Raw genomic sequence first — 16,312 nt, 5'->3', positions numbered from 1 at the left:
CTTGTTAGCCTTGTAGCTAATGAGATGCTGAAAATGCTAATGCCCAACATGCTAGGTATCTGTGGAGCCTTCAAAATAAAAGTCCCAGGCGTAATATAGATAGACACAAGCTGTACATCTTGTGCGTCAATCCTGGGAATTAGATAAAGCACTCCAATGTGTTCATGCTTCAGTTTTTGTGTTTCAGCAATACTAATGGGGGATTTAGCTATTATATATGATAGTTCTAAGTAACACCTTTCATTAGAGATAACAATTATGAAAAATAACAAGTATTTGACCTTGGTTACAAAGGGTCATTTTGGAGTCTCCAAAAGGCCCTTTTAGAAAACGCCTGGATGTACTCTTACAAAAACATGTGTCAAATATGAATATATTGTGGTATTATGTTTGACTTTTGACTTGAATTGGGTAAGGCTTCAAGCTGTGTTCCAATTCTGTCTTCCAGCTAATACCTACCACCTCTAGGCATCTTCAGGCCTCTGTTTTCAAAACAAAATCTAGGCGGAGATAGAAACTTTCAGTTTCCATGTGTTGAAGCTTCTATTACTCAACACCAGTAGGATTTACAGGGGTCCTGACAACAGGGGAAATAACTTCAGTGTGTCACCTTTCAAAACAGACCATTTACATGCATGTAATCCAAATGGTTCAAGAACAGCTTTCAATTTACTTTGGGTTTGCTGTTTAGGCGTTTTCATTAAACTTAAAAATGTAAACAGATTGACAATCTGTTTGAAACAGTCAAGTTGAGTGTTGGTGTTTCCCACATGCATCACAATAGAATTAGAATGAAACAGAGTGGAATCTTTGAATGCAGTTTTCTCCCTTATCACTTTTTGACACAGGTCAACTAAAAGATTATGTAAATTCAGTTGTGATAAAGATATGAGTGATTTAAACAGATTTGTATTCAGGAAAGTTTGTAGATTCCAAAGATGTATACCACCCAGAAAGTCATATTTTCACCATGTGAAGGGTTTCCCCAGGCTGCCGAACAATTACGTTGCCAATGCTAATCAATAGGCCTATATCTCTCAATACCAGTTGCCACTTGTGTTTGTCCTCTTGAAAATGAATCGGTAAGCTTGGCACATTTGGCAGCGTCCTCCTCCAATGCCTTTCTTTTTTTCAACCTGGATTTTTCAGCCCCTCCTGGCCTCTTCCTCCCATCCATCCTCCCTGACGCGTATCATTACAGTAGGGCCACCCGGCCCAACTATCGGTAGCCTATCTGAGAAAACTTTTGGGAAAAGATGGGCTATATACTTATCTAAAGAATTCCTTAATTCAAAGTTTGATATTGGATAAAACTCTTGTCAGTTTTGTGGAATTGATATTGAAACCACAGAACATATTTTCTTTTGTGATTTTTCTAAGTTGTTTTGGTCACAGTTGTATTTTTATATTGTTTGTACATTGCCGATTTTGTATTTAAATTTGTCTATAAAAATAAAAAAGGCGAGCCATTGTTCTGCGCAAGACCGGACTAGCCAGAACTGGAAAACTCGCTGCCCTAAAATCCCATTCACATAAATACATAGATACTCACACTGATACACACACCAAGATTCCTGACATTATTACTGTGTATTTTATAAATATTTACTGATTTCACTATTAAAGTTATTAACACAATAACAGTGGTGGAAAATTCTAATGACAAAATTGGCAATGATTTTGAGATCATGCAGGTTAGCTGCTTTTGTATTGAGCCCCATAAGGCCATAAGAAGGACTAAAAATAGACTACGTGTCTTCCTCAAACAGTAATTTTTTTCCACCCCGTGCAAAAATGATGAGATGTGTGAGTTGAGCAGTGTCAAGCTAATACAGATGAATGCACTAGTCTAAACTGACAGACACAAAGGCTGCCCTTGCACAGGAACACCTTGTTGTGTGCAACATGAAATACTGCCTTAATTGTGCCTCTGATAGCCCTCTCTATTGATTTATTAACGTTATCACTGCAGTTGCCAGCCGAGGGACCACGCTCGATAAATCCCCACTCTAGGATTCAATAACAACCATGGCAGGGGTCAGATATTGAAATAGATGGCATTGAATAAACAAGTGTATCAATCCATGCAAGACGAAAGAAAGGGTCCTGCTATGATTAATACCCAGTTATTTGTGTCTCCCCAGGGGGCTGTAAAAGCAACAGAAAATTACCTTTTTATTAAAGCCCAGTAAACATGCTATTAGTGGTCATATATTAGGTTCGGGCCAATGAGTGATTACAGCATGCTGAGCTAAAGCTGGGTTATTCACCTCCACCACTCGTGATACAACAAAATGTTGTAACGCTGGAACGTTTTTCTACTGGAGAAAAATACATGACTTGGGTCAATATCTTTACTGACTGAGTGGCTGAGTGAACTGATCCCAGACTCTGTGCTATAGCTAGCAGGTTTCAAACTGCTGAGAGCGGATCGTGACCCTGTGCTCTCTGGCAAAACAAAAGGCGGTGGAAAAAGGCGGATTTGTTTTTACATTAACAGTGGCTGGTGTGAGGATGTGACAGTGATTCTGCAGCACTGTTCTCCTGATCTGGAATAATTTTTTATTAACTGTAGATCTTTTTACTCGCCACGAGAGTTTGCATCATCCATTCTGGTTGGCGTCTACTTGCCTCCGCAGGCTAGCGTCAACGAGGCTCAACGTGTGCTCGCCAGCCAGATACTGAGTGTGGAGCATGAAAATCCGGATTCCTTGGTTATTGTGCTAGGCGACTTTAACAAAGGCAATCTCACTCAAGAACTCCCCAAATACAGACAATTCATCAAATGCCCTACCAGAGAAGGAAACACCTTGGATCACTGCTACTCTACCATCAGCAAAGCATACCATGCGGTCCCCCGAGCAGCACTGGGTCACTCTGACCACACCATGGTCCAATTGATTCCTGCATACAGGCAGAAGCTAAAGCGCTGTAAGCCTGCTGTGAGGACATTGAAACAGTGGACCAGTGAAGCTATGGAGGATCTGCGGGCGTGCTTGGACTGCACTGACTGGGACATGTTCACGACTGCTACCAATAGTCTGGATGAGCTCACAGAGGCTGTGACATCATACATCAGCTTCTGTGAGGACTGCTGTATACCAACACGCACCAGGGTGAGCTACAACAACGACAAACCCTGGTTTACAGCTAAACTCAGAAGGTTGAAGTCAGCGAAAGAGGCCGCGTTTAGGAGTGGGGACAGAGACAGTTTCAAGGAGTCGAAGAACAGGTTTAGCAAGGCGGTGAGGGAGGCTAAACGACTGTACTCTGAGAGACTAAAACACCAATTCTCTGCAAACGACTCTGCTTCTGTCTGGAGAGGGCTCAGGCAGATTACCAACTACAAGCCCAGAGCCCCCCACTCCACTAACGACTCCCACCTGGCCAACGACCTGAATGAGTTCTACTGCAGATTTGAAAGACAATTGGACAGTCCTGAACTACCCCTTCCCACCCAGGAGGCCTCCCACCTCCCCCCCCTCTACAGTGACGACTCTCTCCATTCAGGAGGGTGAAGTTAACAGAATTTTCAAGAGGCAGAATCCCCGCAAAGCAGCTGGGCCGGACTCTGTCTCTCCAGCCACCCTCAAGCACTGCGCTGACCAGCTGTCTCGGTGTTTACCTACATCTTTAACACCTCCCTTGAGACATGCCATGTGCCAGCCTATCTCAAGTCCTCCACCATCATCCCTGTGCCCAAAAAGAGCTAGGGGGACTCCCCTAGCTCTAACCGTGTTCAGTATTCAGAAATCAAAACATTTATTCACAATTTTTTTTGCCAAGCGGAGCCAGCCAGTCCTGTGTGCCAAACAGAAACGTTGAGAAGTCAATGGCTAGCAAGTGAAAGCTAACCAGAGTGTATCATTCACACACTTTGGGTTCACATCCAAAAAGGTGGCACTCAGAGATGAAGAGGCACTCACTACCAGAACAGAGGATCATCTCCCACCCAGTGATTCCCCAGAAGAAACGAGGCCGAGTGCTCTGAAGACGCAGCAGGTGCTGAGGTAACGTTAGCTGCTACTGCTGCTAGCACAAGTGACTTGCCGGCTGGTTGGTCAACGAAGCAGGTGGGCGCATGGAAAGACCGCAACTGTCTCCGATAGGCTATACCTATGTGACTGAAATATACCTGGCATTTATTCAGTTAATTGCTCTTGTAAATGCGCCAGATTGGTGCCAATCATTGTCATGTCTGCATTGTAATGCACAACTTTGCCTCCTTGTTATAAAACAACGTGCATCCAAACAACTTTAGCCAATGCAACCTCTTATATCAGTGTTGCTTTACGAATACTAGCCTACCATATAGAATAATAGTAGAATACTAGAATAATAGCATATCGGATTATCAAAAATGGTTATGTGTGTGCGTGTGTGTGTGTTGTCATGTAGGCTATAGACTGATTGTCTTGGCTTGCATCCATAAAATAGTTACTGTAATGTTATACCTACTGCCAGTAGCGGACTGACCATCGGTAGCGCCATGTTTATTTTACATGAAGCTCCAAAAAATGTTTTCGCTCAAATCAGCCCAAAGAATTCTGCTCGTGCGCCATGCACGCTCGCATTAACTGTAGAACTCCCTACTAGCATCACATCAAACCCAGAATGTGCATGCATTAGCAGGGCACTTTGGTGGCGTATACTGGGCCGGTTCTGGTGGGCCGGTCTGGATGAAAGTCCAAGGCCTATTTTTAATCCCAGTCCGTCCCTGCCTACTGCATACTGAGCAAATTTAGATCGGTATTGCGCAACAATCGAGAGATGGGGACCCCCCCGAATATTGACGGGTATTTCGCACACTGTGAGAGAACAATGGTTGTGCTCGCCGAAGGCGTGCGCACACCCAATAATAATAATAATAATAGTACTAACAAATACAATATGTGCCTCGCAGCTTCGCTGCTTGGCCCCTAATAAAACTAACAATAACAATAAGTTTCCTCCTCACGGATGAATCCTAAATAGGGTTCTCCTACCGGAGGAACCCTAATAAGAAAAGGTAGAAACACTTAACCCTGTAAGACCCCTTGTTGTAATATTACGTCACCTTTAGTTGTCCAAAAAACACATTTTCCTTTTTTTTTTTTGAAAGACCACATTTTCATAGCCATTGGGTCTTATTGTGTTGCCTTGCAATGCCATTGGATACTAAATGTGTATATAGATCTGGCTGTAAGGCCATGAACTCATTCCACCAGCCAACTTTCCTGGAAGCGAATCTCCTTGTTTCATTGGACTGGATATATCAACATTAAAGTAAGTAAATTCCATGAAATAATTTTTTGGGTGATTGTTGTTAGTATTTACATGAACTACATATTCTAAGTTATTGTGGAATTCATGCATCACATTTGATTTTCAGCTCGTTTTGTCTTTGCTGTAATTTTACAACGTTGGGACAAAATGGTAGCTAAAATAGCAATTGCACCTTGCACTCTACATGGAGACATTACACTTCTCAAATGTTAAGATACAGGATAAATACTTACAGAAATATAATGTATTTGATGATTCACACTTTACAAATGGGTTATTTGTTATTCCTTTTAGTTTAGACCAGATTTGAAGATTTTTAAATCAATGTTATTTCTATGTTACAAGTGAAATATAGTCAACTGTTTTTTTAAATCTGGACTTTGCTTGTTTGCCCAAATATCTGCTTGTTGCACAAGGCAGATACTGTTTGTGGAATGCTTTGGAGGATGGTTGTTCAGGGACAAGTGTAAATGTTTTGGAATGTGGGGGTTGCATGTATGGTGCATTGTTCAGGGACAGGTGTGAATGTTCTGCAATATGGGGATGTAAGAGGTCTGGGGGGTTGTATCTTCCTTTTAGAATGTTAAGTAGAGAGCACATTAGGCTAGCCAGACAGTATTGTGTGCCTTCAGTGGAATGTATTGCATGAATAAGATTCATTTGCATTGGAATTAGGTATACTTGAACATAATCTAACTATTATTTCCATTTCAGAATGACACCAGCAAGGAGAGTTTACTTCAGTATGCATGATGTCATTGATGCTATCCAAAATGGAGAAAGTGATGTTGACATGGAATCAGACACCAGTGATTCGAGTGACGAGCAGGTGGTTGAAAATGTTGAGGAAATGGAAAAAGAATCAGAGACCCAATGATTGTCCAACTAATGATGATAATGGTAAGGACATCGAGCAAACCAACACAAGCCAACCAAACCACAACATATGCGCTGTCAAGTGATATGACAACAGGGCAGTCACACTTGTCATCCTTTGCTGGCATTGATCCTTTGCAAAAGATTCAACGCTGGAACAAAGCCACCAAATCTTACATTGAAGTTGAGAGACCTCATATTGTGGGTGCATACAACAAATACATGGGTGGTGTGGATCTGCTGGACTCATTTGGAGCCAAATCCATGTTCCTCATGAAATTGCGCCGCTGATAGTTACATCTTCTGGCACACTTATCATTGCTGTGATCAATTCCTGTCTCCTCTACAAACGGGACTGCAAGGCTCTCAATATTCCCAAGAAAAGGATGTTGAACAGGAGACTGTTTCAGGCGCAACTAGCTTCCTCTCTCATCCTGACAAACACAGCTGTCAACACACCAAGGAGAGGGTGGCCATATTCAGCCAGTGGGAGCCCTTTGACATCGATAACTGTGACACCCCAGAGACCTGTGACTGCTCAGAAGTGACTATCCTCAGGTAATGGGGTCCACCAAATGGGGTCCCAGCCAAGAGGGCATGTGAACCACCAACGGATGTGCGCAGGGACATGGTCGCACATTTCCGGTGAAGACAACGAGAGGACGCTGCAGACACTGCATAAAAGGATATTCTAATATGCTCTGCAGAAAGTGCAATCTCCGTCTCTGCTTTTCAGAAGAAAGGAACTGCTTTTGGGACTACCATTGCACATGAACAATGGACCCCGTGGTCTTTCAAGTTTTCATTCAGTTTTTATAATATTTATCCTTTGTTTTGTTTTTTTCATAAATTCTGATTCATCAAAATATGACTGTTGGGTGATTATTATTAATTAAATGTACCGTTATAGTGCTATGTAAGCAATCCACACTCCAAATGAACCATTAGTTGTTTTGTGTATTTGTTTTGACAGTTTGAGAGCAAATGCTGAAATTCTGCTCCCAAATAGGCCCAACGTTGCATTGTTACGTTTCCCTAAAAACTTACAAAAACATATTTTTTTAATTAATCCTTCTTTATCTTCATTGGAAGACTCTTACATCATCATCTGAATAAAAAAATAAGCAGCTTTGCTGCTTGGCCCCTAATAATAATAAAACTAACAATAATAATAATATGTAGAAACACTTAAGGTGGCTTGGCCGCTTCGCGGCCTGGCCACCAATAACGAAATGCAATATGTGGCGGCCGGTGTTGATTCTGTGGCGCACCACCAGAAATTAGTCTGTGTGGGAAACACTTATTTGTCTAGAATAAGGTAGGCTATTCAAAGTTATGTTGTTGATGCCAAATTCAGTTCAGTGTGATTGCTATTGAATGACAAAACTAGCTACAGTATTTGGCCAACAAGGGATGCTTAGCACACATGCAGTCAGTCAGGTAGGAACTAAGAACCCACTTTACACTCTCATACAAACAAATTCACACACACACACAGTACACACACTAGTCACACGTGTTAACCCACTTTACACTCTCTCACAAACAAACAGTCAGGTGGCTGAGCGGTTAGAGAATCAGGCTAGTAATCAGAAGCCACTGGTTCGATTCCCGGCAGTGTGAATTACGTTGTGTCCTTGGGCAAGGCACTTCACCCTACTTGCCTCGGGTGAATGTCCCTGTACTTACTGTAAGTTGCTCGGGATAAGAGCGTCTGCTAAATGACAAAATTTAAACACACAAACGTTTGTTTACATGAGGCCCTCAGTCGTTTTCAGCTCCAGTGGCTAATGTTTAAAGCTAACGTTAAAATTAGACATTAACCACAGCTTCATGAGTTGACTAATAATAATAAAGCGACTAAACAAGACGAAATAACGTTTAAGCTTAATTTATACTTCGGTCGCGGACACTTTTGAAATGGTCGTCGACGAAAATAAAAAGGTGTCGCTCAGGCTGCTGCATTTATACTTCGGAAAACAGTCTTCTGTGCTCAAGGTTGGCGTGATGTAAACAGAATCATTTTACCGTTACATTCATAGCTATGGTTACGTTGTTAACGCTTTGTAGCCTAGGTGATCAATCGGAAAAACTGAAATTTTAATTTTTCACTGGTAGGCGACACTTCTAAGCGACGGTTAAAAGTGTCGACCGAGACGTCATTTCTGTCGGCGACCTTTTCAAAAGTGTCTGCGACCTAAGGATAAATTGGGCTTTAGTCTCGTTTTTATTTTGTAAACCACATTTCTTCTCGTTCTATTCGTCAACAACATTGCATTATACATTTAATTCGAGTCATCGTCACATGACCAGCATTTACGTTGCGTCTCGTCCCGAGATAAAGGTTAGTTGACGACGATATTTAGTCATAATTTTCGTTGACGAAAGCAACACTACACAGAAACAACCTATGATACCACAGAGATGTATCTGTGTTGTGTTCTGTTTGTGTAGCATACCACTGCTGGTCTCACAGAAAGGTTACCAAACTGGAGCACACTTAACTAACGTAAAGGGTAAAGGTAAGGATAACATTTAACAAAATTATCTGAAGTAATGGTGATTTGCAGTCATTTAGATCACAAATGAACTGCTTCAATTTCTGTATTAGACACACTATAGTCTATAGAGCCTATGGTACTTTTGTAGCATTACAGAATAGGATAGACTAGCAAATGTGGTATTTTGTGGGGTATAGCAGGAGTATGAGAGCAGTATGGATGTATAGTGTGAAAGGAGTGTGGGTAGGGGTAAGTGTTGGTACATATTTCTTTGTTTGCAGTGCAACTTGGATTCTGCCTCACAAGAACAAAGTTGCAGCACAGGCTGCTTCAATCCTACGTTTCCATGGTTACACCAGCCACTGTTCAGTAAAATTCAGTGTTAAATATTATGCAATGTCATAACACCAGCGACTAAAATAACAGGATTATTAATAATATGCTAATAATCCTGTTATTTTAGGGGAGGGATTTCAAATGCATGCTTATTACAAAAGTATTACATTTTCAAACAACTTCCCACATCATTAAACAGACTAAATGTATAGACCTGTTTACATTATATTTGCATTGAAACTTGGGGATAAAGCACACAAAGGTGGACAATAAAAATATATTAAAAGTGACAAAAGCGAGTAACATTTTTACTACTCACTACTTATGAACATGGAACATCAGCTCATGACTGATTCAACATTAGGAGTGTGTGAGGAGAGGGAATCTTAACTCCTGTGTGTGGAGTGAGCACATAAACTCATCACTGGAAGAAGGCAGAGACTCTTACGGCATTGTGAACATGTTTAGGCTCTACAATATAAAGAATGCCTGGCGTAATTACATAGTGCTGCACGTAGGTGCTTACATGCGCACACAGAGAAAGATACTGTATATCCACTAGAGATATATCCTTTATTTATTTATGAATTCAAGATTGAAACTGTCTTATTTAAAACCAGAAAATTTCCACATCTGATTACCTTTAATACAGGGGTACTCAATTAGAAACCCAAAAGGTCCACTCACCAAATTCAGTCCAGGGTCCGGAACAGTGATGGTTTATTTTTCTGGCCCTTACCTCAGAGTTCTGGGGGTAATTTTGTTGTGTCCATGCTTTGTGGTGTTTTACATTACCACTATTGACAAGGTGGGCAACCGTCTCATTGCAGATTAAACACATCGGTTTTGTGCTCCCCACCGGCAGCACAAATGCATACTTGTCTGAAATTAGCGATTGACTTTTCGCTTTTTGTCAGGTTAAAAGCACGCCATGTCTTTCGCTAAGGAAGAAACGGGTACCGTTAGCAAATCGATTAGCCTGCGATGTTGCGAATGACACACACAACCTGCGTGACCCACAGGTTGCGGCCAACGTTGAGTGAGTGAGTTGTCATGGTGATGACAGTAAAACAGTTCCTGATTGGACCTTTGGACTGGACACGGAAGATATAAACCAAATGAACAAAAAGATGTGCCGGTTTAAACGTTCCATCAAAATTAATTCCATAATAATATATCGGTTATAGGTCCGGGTCCAGATAGGGAACCGCCTTGGTCCGGGTCAGGACCGCGGTCCGCCAGTTAGTGACCCCTGCTTTAATAGATCCATCTCATGCCAATTATAGAAGAATGTTACATTTTAGTCTCAGTCTTACTAGTGTCACCCATTGTTTCATGTAACAATTAGTCAAAATATCTTCATGGTAGATTGCCAGCTAACAACATTGCATTAATATTCTGCAGACTCCTTCACAGAAAATCATTTTGAATGATAATCTAATATTTATATTTATACATTATTAAATGAAGTGCCGATCATTACATATATGTGAGTAATTGTGGTATGTTCATGACTAATAAGGTGGCCATGACAGTCTGTCAGAAAGGAATTACCGACAGATATTCCCTTACCCATATATTAAGCACCAATGAACACATAAACACACATGCTGACAGATACTATAGAGAACCACACATTCACAAACACACATATACACCCCACCCTTTATCTTCAGTCTCTTTAGTATAGAATCACCATGTGTGATTCTATAGAGATAGAGGAGGGTACATTTCATTTAATCCTGAAGGCATCCACAATGACTTGAAGGGTGTTAAAGGCTGGTTTTGGGAGGTCTTAGGAGGTTATCAGACCAGAACAGAGGATTCTAGAGCCTTGCTTCCACACTAAGCCCTGCAGGATTCCCCTATTGCCGACCATATAAACCACTCAAAGACAACAAGACCAACATGCAGCTCGACAGCACACTGTCAATTATGTTGAAATGATGAAGATGATGCTGAAAATGCGAACAATACTGTTTAGATGGAGGAAGTTAGAGGAAGTTTAGATGGGGAGTCAAATGGCTGAGCGGTGAGGGAGTCGGGCTAGTAATCAGAAGGTTGCCAATTCGATTCCTGGCTGTGCCAAATGACGTTGTGTCCTTGGGCAAAGCTCTTCACCCTACTTGCCTCGGGGGGAATATCCCTGTACTCACTGTAAGTCGCTCTGGATAAGAGCGTCTGCTAAATGACTAAATGTAAATGTAGATTAAATCAAAACCCCCACTGCCACATGCATACCATATGAAAGGTTTATACAGATTACATCTGGAGACAATTTCACGCTAAACCCGTCTACTATACACCGCTCTAAGACATATGTTCGACCTGAAAGTTTACCTTTCTCAACATGCCATGCTCTACCCACCCTTCTCAACCCACCTTTCTCTGTCCTCCCTTTTTAAAATGAACACTTCAAACATGTCAACGTCTTTAAAATACTGAAAGATCCGTATAATGTCATCAATGGTGTGCCTGAACAGCCTTTTACTTTGCCATGCACAAAGGGGAGTCAGAAAGGGCTCTCACTCAAGGTCATTTGACAAACACAAAGTTTTGTAGTAACTGAACCTTTTTTCTATCACTGCTTGCATCAGGCCTTGATCTCGGGTCAGAGATTTTTGTTGTTGAGTATTGATCAATGGTCCTCAAGCCATCTTCTGCGAAGAGAACCTTGTCCTTTAGCCATTCCCTATAGAAGAGAACGTCATCTTCAAGTTCTCCCATTTGAAAGATATCCTTATCCTAATCATGCTTTATCTTATGATTCACTGTTGTATAATCTGTTGATGGGAAGAATGAAGTATGGAAGTTTCCAGATATTTCAATAGAACCTAGTAGCTGTCATGTAATGAAGAGATAAATAAACATCAGTTTCTTTATTACAAACCAGTGTCCAGGTCTTTAATTCAATTTTATTTTATTATTATTTCTGATCATTGAAACTGCAAAGTGAGATGCATGCAGATGATACAGTACTTTGAGTTGATAAGAGACCATTATTAATGGAGGGTTCTACTCTCTGAATATCAACACTCACTCTCTCACTGTTAATGAGGGGCTCAATAGACATTTCAGATCACACTGTGTCAATCAGGGAAACTCCTAAGCCCTTTAAGGTGACTGAAGTTAATACTCTTACAGTTCCCTCTAATACACTGTCAATTACTGAACCATTAAGCTCTATTATATGGACATGCTCCAATAGCTAGCCAGTCACCATGTTCCCATAGGAAAAATCAAATTCTATATCCTTCCTCAAGCTGGTCTGTCTCACACAAGACTATAAACTGAGAAAATACATCTCACACCACCCACATACAACTTCATCCATATAGACTGAAGTCTGTCTCATTTCTAGCCTGTTGACTGGTGTAGTCTATTGCACAATTTTAACTTCCCTGCATTTAGACACACACACACAGGAGCGCATTCAAATGTACGTCCACACCCACGCACAAACATGTTCCATAAAAAACACTTTACCCTGTCCTGCCAGCTCACATCTGGACAGCAGTATCCAAGCACTAGCTGAAGATGGATGCACTCTGACAAGGTGAGATTGATGATGATGTTCTACTTTCCAAGTTACTGCCTTATGAACATACAATCAGTGCATAATGAACACTAGGCCAGATGTACACTAAATTTAACAACAGTTGGGCTTGTCAAAGTCTTCAAACTGTCACACAGAGATGCAATGAAAAACAATTCTAGATGAATAAAACATCTAGGTTGTAGTTTACAGTTTTAATGAATTGCCATCATGTTACGACAGTATTGTATATCAATGTAGTAGTTGGATGGCAGCAGGGCCGGAGTGAGGCCACTTTTCAGCTCGGGAGTTTCAGGCCCAAGACCGGCCCACTTTTTTTTTTATATTGGGTGGTACAAAAAGGCTAATATTTTTATAAAATGTAATATTTTGCTTGCGAATAGGTTGACTACGGCAGCGTATTGCTGCCACACTAGAAAAAAAATCATCAGTATCACATTATAACATGATATGTTTCTTGTTAAGATGTTTATCATGTTATATAACAAGTTATTTTCACGTTATAACGTGATGCAAACGTATCACGTTATAACAAGAAACATATTTATCACGTTATAACGTGAAACAAACTTATCACATTATTTCAATAGTTAGTATCCGGTGTGCAGAGAAGGGATAAATTGAGGAACATGGCTCATTTACAAGACTTGGTTAAGTTTTACTTAATGCTTGGGCTGAGACATGGCGAGATTCTGCTTTTATTGAGCATGGTGAATGATATTGCGATAAGTATGTGTACATTAAGAATAATTTTAAAATGCATGCGACTGTACAGAAGGAATGAGTCCGACACTCTGGAGGTAGCATAATTTCTCAATGATCAGCTGGAGGGGCACAGGAGGCTTAATGGATACAAGCTACACCATCTAAACTGCATCAAAGATGGATATGTTGTGACCCAAAGTACAGTGAGGCATTTGTAAAGTTTCTAGACCCCCGTGGTGTTGAGCAAAGACAGAGAAATCGCCTGAGGCGAGGCATGTACGTTAACTCTGGGGCTAATTTTATGTGGCACGTTGACTCGTATGACAAACTAAAGCCATATGGTATATGCATAAATGGAGCAATTGACGGATTTTCAAGACTTATGGTTTGGCTTCATGCCTATTCAACAAACAACAATCCCAAAATCATCGCTAGTTATTTCATAGCAGAAGTTGAGAAGAGGATGGGGACAGCTGCCAGAATTTGCGCAGATTTCGTAACAGAAAATGTCACAAAGGCAGAGATGCAGAGATTCTTACAATGGAGTACGGATCGCCACATCAGTAATAGTTACATTTCCTGGTCCAGTAATCACAACCAATGGATCGAAAGCTGGTGGGGCTTTTTAAGAACGCATCATGCCCAGTATTGGATGAATCGTTTCCAGGAACTAAAAGACAATGAACGTTTCTCAGGAGACTTCTTGGACAAGCAACTTGTATTGTTTACTTGTTTGAACATCATCAAGGTAGGTTAGGTCTGTCAAAGACCACTTATTCTGTCCCTGTGTGAGTGCGTGTCTGAGAGATACTCCCACTCACCCTCTTTTTTGTCTGAGAGAGTATGTAGCTAACTGCATGTATTATATTGACCAAAATGAAAAGCATTACATTTATCTTGGAAGTCGCTTTGGATAAAAGCGTCTGCTAAATGAATAAATGTAAATGTAAATCTTTGTTATCGCCTGTATTTTCCTTCTACAGGAAGAGCTGCAGCAAGTCACACATTTGTGGAATACCCACATTATCTGCAACAGCAGACATGCAGTAGCTCCAAGTGGACGTCCAATTCTAATGTACACTATCCCTCGTCTATTTGGAGGACAAGATCACCTGAAAGGGTGATCTTGCGATGAAACTGTATTCAGCTTATGTTGCCTTATAATGGCAGAGAACTTCTTACTCTCACCTACCACAGCAGATGAAGCCATAGAGCTGTATCTCTTCCTGAGAGCATACATCCTTAAACATGTATAAATTACCCCAAGAGCTCAGGAGCATTAAGGCGGGGCTGCATGATGTAAACTGATACCTTGGCTAGTTTTGAACGGTTTACTGAATTTGTGAGGACATATACATAAACTCTTGCGTTTCCAATGCGGATTGGTTTCAATGTTCAATGTGGGATGACAATATTCAGTGAAACTACTATCAGCCTCACTTATTGATGTTTGTGAACTGCTAAATTGAAAATAAATGACAAAATATTTAGTAAAAAATAAACAAATTTAGAGATCAAGTAACTTTATTTTCTTATATAGAGTGGCATTGACTCTTGATATGATTTCATGCCTCATGCCCCCCCCCCCCCCCCCCATTTTATGACAGACCAAAAATGACTCATTCTTCAGTTTGAAAAGTGCAACTGTGCATTTATTTCCAGTTAATTATAATATCATTATGCAGAGCAACCATTACAATATCACAAAGATTTGTGTCCCCAAAAGTCTAAAACCATAGACTGCTGTTAAGGTCAACACTTTACGAAAACAAGTTAGGACAACAAAGCAATAACAGTCCAAATACAAATATCCCCCCACACACACAGGACTTAATGCTATCTTTAGGAACTCATCGGGTAACAGCTTTAAAAGGAACAGGGGTCTCATTTATAAAACTGTGCGTAAAATTCTTCTTAAAAGTGTACGTACGCCCAAAAGCCTAAAATGGCGTACACCCAAAAAAATCTGATTTATAAAACTGTGCATAAGCACACCTGTAAGCAATGTTCCCTTTATAAATCACAGACTACCCACAAGTGTGTGTACGTGAATCTGCATTTTACCCCGCCCTGAACACGCCCATTTTTAACCATAAATGGTCATTGCAAAGCACCTCATGAATGCTAATCCAGTATATTAATGGCCCTGGCATGCGATTGTTTTTTACGGTGAATCATAGCGCATGACAACTTCTCAGACACTGTTAGCCTATTGGCGGAGGCCCGAAAACCACATTATTTGGTGGCCGGTGGATCACCAATAAAAAAAAAAGTGCGAGTGGCGTCAACTGTGCCAGTGATACCGCGAGTCGAGATAACATTTGAAAACCAAAGCGTTTTGTTATGAACAGTAGTCTATTGAAGTCTGGACTGATAACGAGGGCGTAGAGTGTAGTGATTGCGCGGGAGCTTAATGATTGTATTTCCAGTTTTTGACATATGATAATATATGCACAATATTAAAGAAATATATGTAGTTATACAATCTGTTTTCGCCCTCCTGCACTCCCGTAATGGACAGTCTGATGGTGAGACAGACAGCGCTGAATTTTGGAGAGTTGGATTGTACAAGGTATTTATTGAACAATTATCACTCAGTACAGGCGCAAATAACACTGATGGATTTAATCTTCAGATAATGATGAAATTGAGTGAAAAAAACATGTGTGAGGAAAACAAAATATATAAATATTACGAGTAATCGTTCTTCCCACATTGACTTTCTGCAGTCTGACTACAGTACGGTCATCTGCGTCGCCAATTACAACTGTTTCCAAAATGTGCACCTTTGCGTGGAAAGTGGCGTACGCACATTTTCAGCCCTGTTTTGTGCGTACGCAAGCTTTATAAATGAGACCCCAGGTGTTTTAAACAAACAGTTTATAAAACGTGTGTATTTCTATAAAACATTATGTGCAAAACCAGCACAGACAGGTACCAGACTGCTTCAACATACTTGGTAAACATTTCTCTAACAGGTTAGACTTTGAAATGTCAAACAGTACCCTCAAAAACAAAAGTCAGATGCTGCATTATTAATGACCTATTTTAAAACTTTAATTTAATGAAACTG

The sequence above is a fragment of the Osmerus mordax genome, chromosome 5 (assembly GCF_038355195.1).
Source record: "Osmerus mordax isolate fOsmMor3 chromosome 5, fOsmMor3.pri, whole genome shotgun sequence".
NCBI classification, from domain to species: domain Eukaryota; kingdom Metazoa; phylum Chordata; class Actinopteri; order Osmeriformes; family Osmeridae; genus Osmerus; species Osmerus mordax.
This window is presented reverse-complemented; position numbering follows the sequence as displayed.